Genomic DNA, 10,820 nt, shown 5'->3' with positions numbered 1-10,820 from the left:
CGATTTATGATCACAAAAAAAATAAAGAGTTTATTAAAAGAAACTGCCTGCATTTTAGTCGATTTTCAAGAACACGCCTTCATTTAAAGTATTTAAGATAATCCACCTATTTTGGGCCGTATACATATAACCGTTTCGCATACGATTTTAGAACCGTATTATCTAAAAAGTGAGACAAAATAGTGCGAACAGCAACGTCCACCGTTGAAACCTTCCTAACCTTGATGTTTATATACCATCCAAACCGTTCATAGAATTATTACCAATCAGATAAACCGTAGGCACAAATATCATCTTGATACGAAACTTCTTTCACTGTCAGGCGTTCAATCCCCACTGTTTAGTGTGGTATGGCCCACATGAGTTTGATTAGCCTAATTTTTAAAATCCTGTCCTATTGTGGTCAGGGGATTTTTCACAGACATATCTTTGGACCCCCACCGCTACCGGCACAAAGATATCTATGTGCCGGCGGTCACAGCCATTCTAAAAATCACGGTGGGCCCAGAAGGTTCAAATGTTGGGCGTCTCCATCCCCACTGCTTATTTTAGTATGACCCACTTTGAGTTTTTGATCTCTCTCTTCTTCCAACTCGTGTGTAAAATGAGTTGATGAATATATGGGATAGAGTGGATATATCACAATTTGTGGTGGGCTCCTTGGAGCTTTGGGTTAACCGTTGGTCTTAAGTAACTGCACCCCAGATATATCACGATGGGCTTAAATTTCAGCTCTATTAAGGAAAATGGATGGACAGAATAGTTATAGCCTGATAATAAACTGGGGACACCATAATGCATATGTCTTTCCACACTTTCCATCCATTTTACCCCACTCAAGTGGACTGCATAATAAGAAACACTGCAAATTAAGGGGGGTATTAGATAAGATTAGGTGGGATAGAATTACACTTGGTCCCGTGCAATTCCATATGGTGTTTGGAAAGGATGGGAAGGTTCGGATTAAGTGGAATGGAATTGCATTTGTTCAGGTGTAGGATTTCACATGTGAATGCCATTGACGCCATCCATATACACGGTTTAAACATGACATTTTGGTTATATCTATTTACAAAGGAACGACATTAGTTGTGAATTTGGTCGATTGATTACAATTCCATGGTCCACTAAACATGATTTTGCTTAATCCAATGTATATCCATAGCAAAATATTTATCCCAAGCATGAGATTAAATGGCTATATTTTCAGACATGCAATCATGGTATGGTAATGATGTTAATCCCATCTAACACAATTCAATAACATTCAATTCCACGGATCAAACATGCAAATACTTACTATGGAAGACTTCTCGGGGCTATGGAAGTAATGGATCTAGCTGACATTTGTGTTTTCCCTTTATCTAGGTCTGTGCCAACTTTTGAACCGTTTCATGACAAATAAACATCAAAGTGGCCTTAAAAAGGTAACTGGACGGTCTATCAAGGGCTCTGTTGGATCCATTGTGGTATATGTATTTTATCCATGCCGTCAGTCCATTTTAAAGGATAATTTTAGTTAATGAGTCCACAAGGAGGCAGATTGAAGGATCCAGTGGACCAAACCACTGGAAATAGTGGGGATTGAAGGCTTACCGTTGAAAACATCTTATCCTAGTGCTAGTGCCACGAAAGTTTTGGATCAAGCTTATATTTATGTTTTCCGTTCATTCATGTCTACCTGACCTTGTGAATAGGTTGGATGGCAAATAAACATCATCGGTGGGCCATAATAAGGTTTCAACGGCGAGTATTATTTATGGTGTTTTCCACTTAAGCCTTTTATCTGCCTTCTTTTTAGGCTCATGCCCTGAAATGATATGTAAAAATGGATGGAAGGAGTGGATCAAACACATACATCATGGTGGGCTCCACACATCCCCTTTGAGGACCGTCCGTCTCTAGCTAGGTGCTAGTGGGGTAGTACCCAATCCATGCCCCTTTTTCCTGTGGTGTGGTCACTTGAGCTTTTGATATGCTTCAATTTTGGGATCAGGCTGTAAAATGATCTGGAAAAACGGATGGACGGCGTGGATGAGATACATATTTCCATGGTGGACCCCACGTTGTTTACTAACTCATTACGCAATATAAACCAACCATCACGGTGGGCGTACAGTGCTTGGGATTCTCGTGAAAGAAAACGACGGTTAAAATGCAGTTTCCGCGCCCAAGTTCCTGCCACGACATCCTCGACGTGGAACGCCCTCAACCACAAACACCTTCTCTGCACTCTTCTTACGTTAAATAAACCCGCGAAATTCCTGCTTTTCTCTTGAAAACAGCTAATCTACCGGCGATTGCAATGGCGTTCTCAGCTGTAATTGCATTAAGAGCACTGTTCACTACCTTGGGTTGCTTGATGCTCCTCACTCTCATTTACAACATCTCCATCGACGGTCTTCCCTTCCGTAGAGAGCTTTTGACACCGTAAGCTTTCCTTTCTTTGAAGAGGGCTCTTCCAGAATTAACATCTACACCCACTCTGTTTGATAGATACACCCTTCCTTTTCTACCTTCTGCAATACGATAGTACACTTTTTTACTACCACATGACCAAAACGTGGTAAAGAAAGGGCGTATCTAGAAAGCAGTGGTTTCTCAGTTTCAGTAACTAAGAACAAGATTATTTCATTTGTGACGTCTATTTTGGTGAAAATTGTGGCATTGGCCATGATGTCCTACGTATCATCAAGATGTGGTATAGGAAACCAGTATTTAATGGTAATCTTGTTGATGACCTATCCACACACATATGCCACGTGTCATCCTTCTTGAGCGTCAGAAGGGTGATCACCACACATGGACTCATGCTCTCCTAAATAAAGCCTTTCCTACGAAGCTCATCAACTTGCTTCTTGAGTTCCGCATACTCAGTGGGGTTCGTTCTTTAATGAGGAAGGTTTGGGAGAGTCGACTTGAGGACTAGATCAATGGCATGTTGGATGTCCCTCATAAGTGGAAGTTCATCTGGGAAGTCGTCAAGAAAGACATCACTGAACTCATCCATCACCGAAATCACCTCACTAGGCAACTCTATACTAAGTTGGGGGTTAGCCTCTCTACTCATGAAGGCATACACCTCTGAATCTGCCCTAGTCTCTCTTTCAAATTCGTTTGCATTAATGATATGAAGAGACTTAGGTTTAGACTTTCTCGAAGTTCCAGGATCACCCTTCTTGGTGATCTCCTTTCCCAATATGCTCTTGGATGGAGGACTCAATCTAATTTTCTTGCCATCAAACATAAATGTACAAATATTCGAGCGACCAAATATTGTAACGTTCAAGTCAAATAACGATGGCCTACCCAAGATGATGTGGCCGACATCCATGGGAACTACATCACACCACAACGAATCCTTATACGACCCAAACTGGATGGGGATACAACATCGCTATGAGATTAGAATGGAGGACTTATCAACCCACGACACTCTGTAGGTCCAAGGGTGAGACTCGGCTTTCAAGCCTAGTCGACTCACGGTGCTGGTAGAGACCACTTGGCACAATTGCCACGGTCCACGATCACTTTACAATTCTTTTCTCCACACTTGGTATAAGTGTAAAAGATTGTGTTCCTACTCCATTCATCATTTTCTTTAGCTTGGGAAAATGCACATCTGACTATTACGAGAGTCTGGGTTTTCTGATTATCAAACTCCTCATCACTAGCACCAATATTAGGCTTATGTTCCTTTTTCATCACAATTGTCCTCATCATCCTCATCTGTCTCATCTATCATAAGGGCTTCCTCTTCTTTGTTTGGGCATTCATTTGCGAGGTGACTATAACCATTGCAACAGAAACACTAGATGTGCTCACTTCCCTTCGAACTAGTGCTGACTAGACACTTACCTTTAACATCTCTGTTATAGGTGGGATCACCGGTTGAGTCTTTGGTCTAACATCCAAGGTTAGGTTTGGCACCCTGAGGAGTAACTCTGCCACTGTAATCACGAGACCCAAACCAGTTCATGATCGATTGCACTAGGTATCATTCAAGCTCATCTACCCTAAGGTAGGCCTCTTCTAGTGTACCAACATCATGAAGGATGAACTCACACCTAATCTCAGAGTGCAGGCTCGTCCTAAAATGAGACAGGGTCACAGTAAGAGACTCATCGATATCACATCGCATCATGTACTCCTCGAATCTCTCGATTTAATCTGATACAGACATCGATCTTTGCCTCAAGGACGCCACTGGTCCAAAAGGTGATCACGGTAGGAGAGTGGGATATATTTTTCTTTAAGAAGTTTTTGCATCTCCATGTCGCTCTGCCTTTCGTTCTGTATTGGTCCAGAATAATTTGGCTTGACCCATCAACTTCATCTTAGTGAACCTCGCTCGACATCGATATGAAATATCATGCCACTTGAAGAAGTGGTCCATGTCAGCTAGTCAGTCAAGGAAATGCTTCGGGATCAAGTGACCATAAAAACCGGAAGCATTGACTTTGACGATTTTCATAATCCTTTCCTCAGGGTCATAACGATCCCACGACTCTTTATGGGACGCGTGGGCTTGCAGTCCTACATGACCCACTCTTTGACCAAAGTTTCTAATACGACTCCCAATGGGTTTTACTGGGACTGGACCCTGCTCAACTGGGTCCTCACCCACTAGCTCTCCTGCCTGAGACTGGTGGTCTTCCTCGGTGACAGGGGTACCATGGGAGGTAGCCTCTAGCCGCATGACATGCTGGTTACTAGCAGTCAATTGCTTGGCAGTGGTCTTATTATGCGTCTCAATAGCCGTCAAACGGTGGCTAATCTTTTCAAGAACCTCGGCAATCTGATCCGGGTTCATGGTGGGGAATAGACCAAAACCACGACCTGTTCACATTTGCATACACTAAACGACCCTAATGAGAGATAACCTAGCTGAATGTGTACTATATGATGAATGCAGTGTAAAAATCGGATTTGAAGGCGCTCAATGTGATGTTATGTGATGCACATATGTTCTATGTATGATGACCCTTAGTACCTTAAATCCTATGGACAACCCTAGAATGATTCTAATAAGGCTAAAATTGAAAATTCAGCAACTAGGTGTCTTAAAATCACTAAATCTAAAAATTCCAGCAATATAGGACTTTGAAAATACCCAAGCAGAAAATTCAGCAAGCCAAATCAGAAAATTCAGCAAGCTATATGCAACTTATATGCTCTACTATGGGTATAAGAATTTTTCGAACACCTATCATATGCTAGACCGAGGCTCTGATACTAAATTCGATGTAGGATGATGAAACTATCCTAGGATGCAAGATGAGAGATCAATTTACACATTAATTTCACCAATCAATGTGTAAAATCAAACATATCTACATGAATAGATAATGATGCAATCAAAATTCTGATTTAGGAAAAAAAAAATTAAAAAAAACTGATTTTCAGTAGGGTTTTGGATTCATGGATGAAGATTTAGGAATGGGGTTTCCAGGGATTCAAAGGATCTAGGAATTAGGGAGGTTTATAGAAAAATTAAAGAGGGAAACACCAAATGGGGGCCCACACGTGGCTGCTCGTATGAACGCACATGCATGCGTGTGTGTGCACGTGTGGGTCCACACGTGGATAAAAAAGGGGAAAGAGAGAGAAGGTGGATTGGGTTGAGTTTTGATGGGTTGAGAAGGTTGTGTGGGAAGGGGAAAAGACGATGAAAGAGAAGAATAAGAATATCTTGTTGGAGAAGAGAAAGAGGAAGAATGCACCTTGGAGAATCCACCACTAATCAAGCCTCTACCCTTCCACAATTCAATTAGAATGGAGGGTTTATTAAAAACCATAGAAAACAATGAGGAAAATTGCTTCACACAAGAGAGCTTCTTCTCTTTTTTTCTTTTTTTCTTTTTTTTCTTTTTTCCTTCTTAAATCTCCACTAGGGTTGGACGCTCCCTCCTGTGCTTTTATAATAAAAAAATCGAAATAATGACAACTATGCCACTCACTTAAGTGAAATGGCTCATTTTCTAAAATAAGGAAACTAAAACACTCAATATCAATCTCAACCATCAAATAAATTATAAAAATAACAAAAAAAAAAAAAAACCTATAAAGGAAGCAAGATCAGAGTCCAATGGGCCCAAATCCGGTGGCCTAATGGCTTGATTGGCAAGATCCAACAGTTGGATCGATACGAAATAAAATTCTATGACTTAAATGGTCTCCTAAACAACCCACATGCATCATCGCAAAGTGGGGTCTTCCTACGCACGTTCAATGCACGTGGAGTCTTCAAAATGGCTCGGCGGGCCCCATCTAGAACTCGTCTCCCATCCTCAAAGAAAGTTAAGTTGATGTGGGTGGTTACCTCTATCACTGGTACACCTGAGTAAGTCCTCTGATGTCCCCATCAAAACAGTTACCATTTCATGTTAGTAGTAGTACCAAAGCTGTGCAAGACCAAATCGTTCGAGTTCATCTAATTTCTAGTTTGTTTGTGTAGTCATATATGCATATCTTTGTTCACTTGCACATGTATATTTATAAACATGAGCATTTCAGTGCCTCAATACATTTGAAATTTCTAATTCTAATATATTTTAATTGAATTAGTGGTAAAACTGTAGAAGGCGTGATGGTTTACATGTGTCTAGGCAACCATGGCTGCAATCATGTATATGGGCATTTCTCCTTGCATATACTATCTAAATTGATGTTTTGCAAACTTCTGCAGGTGGATGGCGGCAACCCTCGTTGATTTTTATGTTAACATTGTTGCTATAGCAGTATGTCATGATGACCTTATATTTTCTTTTCCATTTAAAGAAAGCAATGGGAAGAGGTTAAAAGTTCTTCACAATGGAAGAAACCTCTCTTCATTGTATTCATTTTAGTAGTGATCATAAAGGGTTCTTATGCACTAAGGAAAACAACAATGCCATAATCTTATTTTGTACAATCTTTTAGAGCAATAGTGATTCAAAAAAAAAAAAGGATTAATCTGGAAGTTGAATGGTCTACAAGCGTAAGAATGTTTGCAATTTTCTTTATTATTTTGATCTCCAACAGTTTCAAATTGGGTCTCCAAGTTCTTTTGTCTACTGCTGAAATTATGACATTTAGGGTCATAATGTCGAGAAGTGTAATTACTCTAAACACTCTCATTTCATAGATATTAGAACCGTGGTCCTGACACATGTTGGTTGTTGCAAGACATTATCCAGGACATGAAGGACCGCAACCAAGTGGATCATAACAACTTGAATGCCCAAGGGAGCCCGATTCCAAATACTGGGTTCCACATATACCCATTGCCACATCCCTTAGCTGAAGAAGAGATGAGAACTCAACTAACGCGAACATAGTGTACCACCAAGCACTGGCCACCACTCTTTCACCCATCAAAATGGGTTAAAGTAATTTGTCATCGATCTCTAAATATCATGGATATGCAATAAAAACTGTACAGACACAGGAAACTACCTCTGTTATTAAGCAAGAAGAAACTACAACAGTTGTTGTTGATGCCATCTTTTACGACCATGGATAGTACTTGGTTCCTTGGGATTGTGAATCAAGGGTCATCCTCATTCGTCCCCAACCTTGAATATGTGATAGTCAGAGAACCAACAAAGTCACTATATTTGAGATGAAAGGATAAAGAGGGCTTAGTGATTGAGATTAGATAAGGAAAGAAGAGGAAGAAGGAAAGGTGGAAGAAGCGGAAGAGAAAAGTAAAAGAGAAGTAAACAGGGCATAATTTGTTTTAGTCTAATATGAGTATATGACTAACATTATCTTATTAATAACAAAAAAGGAGTATGGTGCTCCACATTTTTTTATGACGTTAGGGTGTCCCCACCCCATTTTGAGGCGAGACTATTCCCTGCGGATGCACGCAATCACCTGCAAACCATGCACATATGGGACTCCACATGACTACTCTATCCATGGTACATGACTCCATATATCTCTATGTATGTCTTTCTGTACTCTCCCTCAAGTTTGAGCATGAATATCGAGCATGCCCATCTTGTGACGTCTAATAAAGATGATGGTTATCAATTCCCTTGGTTAAGAACTCATCAAGTTGATCTTCAGACTTTTAATATGGCACATGAATCTCCTTTAAAGGCACTTTTTCATGAATAAAATGACAATAGACTTAATGTGCTTTGTGTGTTCATCATACAGTTGATTTGTAGAAATATGAATTGGGGCCAAGTTATCACAATCAGGCTCAATCAGAAGATTGACTAGAATGCCCAACTTTGCTAAAAGAGACTTTAACCAAAGCAACTTGCAACCCCATAAGCCATGGTGCAATGCTCAACCTGAACACTGGAATGAGCAACAATCAGGTGCTTCTTACTTTCCATGTAGCCGATACCACTGTTAGTGGTAGATCTTCGATCTATATTTGATCCAGCCCAATTAACATCTGTATATGCCTCGACATCAAGATGACCATACTTGGATAGAGTAAGACCTTTGCCAAAAGTACCTCAAGATATGGTTAACAATATTTAGATGCTTGAGTGAGGAACATGGATAAACTGCTTGACGACACCAACTGCATATGATATATCTGGTCTAGTGCTTGAAAGTTATATGAGTTCACCAAATAGCTCTTGATTAAAATACTATGTCACATTTTGGAAACACTGTCTCCACGATCTAACTGAAGTTGATTTGTTCAATTGGGGAGTCTCATTTAGTTGAGCTCTCAACCAACCAGCTTGATGCAATAGATCTATGATATATCTACTGGAATAACTATCCCCTATTTTGACCTAGCCACTTTAATCCCCAAGACAGAACGTAAAGGATAAAGGTCTTTGATATTAAATTTCTGATGAAGAAACCTTTTTAACTATTGAATTCCCTTTGTTCATCTCCAATAACAACAGTGTCATAACATAAATAATAGCAATTGTGAATTTGTGATTCCAGTGATCTAAGGGCCTATTTGATAAGTGGGAATCTATGGAAAAAGTAAGAAAATGTGTAATCGCTAGTGTTTTCCCTAGTTTGATTTGCAATTGGAATCATGAATTTTGTATATACTTATTGCACTTCTGCACTTTAAAATTATCTAGCACAAAAACCAAGGTGACCCTTGTGAGATGGAGAGGAGATTTCCACTTACAAATCGAACATATCACTTAAAATGGAATTTCCTGGAACTCATGTCTCAATAGTAGCTTCGGAAATAATGATTATGAATTCCTTTGTTTTTCCATGGATTCCCACTTATCAAACAGGCCCTGAGGAACAAAGTATGATCATTAGGATTGTGATTGTAACCAAACTTCATCATAACATTACTAAAGCAATCAAACCATGCATGCAGGGATTGTATCAAACTATAAATAGCTTTCTTGAGCTTGCATACTGAACCGGATCTAGATGATGGTATAAAATCGAGTGGTGTAACATGTACCGTATTGCTGTGAAGAAATGCATCTTTGACATCAAGATAATAAAGGGGCAAGGAATCATCAACAAGAGATAAAGCAAATGCAAAAGATTCAGTTTTGTAGAGCAAAATTTTCATGGAAATTAACTCCATCAGTTTGGGTAAAACCCAGCCACTAATTGTACTTTACATTGCTCTCTTGCTGCATCTGGTTTATACTTCAAGGTGGTTACCCCCTTACATCCTACCACATGTTTCTGGGGTTATAACTACAAATTTCCATGTCTGATTATTATATTAATTTTTTTCTAGAGCTGGCATCCCATCAATCATACATTCTCTCCATTTAGCTTGCGATAAAGCCAAAGTGACCCTAGAAATCGTAAAGAGATATGTTGTCATGTGGAATATTTCCCCAACTCATCAAGTGAAATTTCTTCTCATCCTTTGCTCATTGCCATAAAAAGTCCCACCTCAATTTCTCAAGACAAAAGAGCACCGAAGCCAAACATTGGAATAACGACATGAAATATAGAGGTAGATTGGAAAGGGCCACTTTAATAAGCGTGATGCAACCGCTAAGCGAAAGGTACCAACTCTTCCATCTAGCAAGTTTCCTTTCAAATCTTTCAACTTACCAATTTTGCCACGCAAAGGTAAAGGCCCACAAAAGTTGCCGGGAGAGACCCGGCTGCACACCCAAAAACCTCGGCTAGCTGACTTCTTCAAACTCCATTGGCACCCCATACATTTTGCTATTAGAGATGTTAACTTTAAAGCCAAACACCACTTTGAAGTATTAGGTAATCGTTCTCAATCAATTCTATCCACATGGGAGATGCATAAAAATAAAAAATAAAAACCACAGAGTATTGTATACAAATTCAAGATGAGAAATAGGAGATGGCAAGCCCTCTACACTAAAACCATTGATGAATCCCTCCTCCTACCCTTTATCAACCATTCTCCCCAGAGCTTCGACCACCATGCAAAAAAGGAACAGCGACAAAGGATCTCCCGAAGGTCCCTTGAGCTTTTAAAATAACCCTTCGGGGAGCCATTAAGAAGAACTGAGAATATAGTTGACTTCACGCATTTGTCGATCGAACTTCACCACTTGCTACTAAAACCCATACACAACATCATATAATCAAGAAATCCCCAATCAACATGATTCCAAGCCTTCTCAATATCCAATTTGCAAACTAGGTCTTTCCTTCACCCTTTGTGCCTTGAATCGAAACATTCGTGTGCTATTAAAGCACTATCTAAGAATTGTCTGCCTAGGACTAAGGCATTCTAATTATCTACTAGGGGAAGAGGGAGAAAACGCACCTATAAGTTTGGTAAGTGGGAAAGGTGGTGTTTGGGGGAGGAAATTCACCTGTAAGTTACTTCCAAGCAAAACTGCCAGGAAACTTCCAGGGGCTGGCAGTGAGAAGTCACT

The 10,820-nt window shown here is 39.9% G+C and overlaps 1 long non-coding RNA gene across 1 annotated transcript; it reads left to right on the top strand.

Moving 5' to 3' along the window:
- The first annotated feature begins 2,092 nt into the window (after nt 1–2,092).
- On the top strand, nt 2,093–9,458 carry LOC131223458 (uncharacterized). Its single transcript, XR_009160460.1, has 3 exons — nt 2,093–2,430; nt 6,689–6,740; nt 9,308–9,458. It is a non-coding gene; the product is annotated as an uncharacterized LOC131223458 (long non-coding RNA).
- Nucleotides 9,459–10,820: the final 1,362 nt, after the last annotated feature.

The sequence above is a fragment of the Magnolia sinica genome, chromosome 13, assembly GCF_029962835.1.
Source record: "Magnolia sinica isolate HGM2019 chromosome 13, MsV1, whole genome shotgun sequence".
Classification (NCBI taxonomy): Eukaryota; Viridiplantae; Streptophyta; class Magnoliopsida; order Magnoliales; family Magnoliaceae; genus Magnolia; species Magnolia sinica.
The sequence above is the reverse complement of the archived record's forward strand: the minus strand, read 5'-3'. Positions and strand labels throughout refer to the sequence as shown.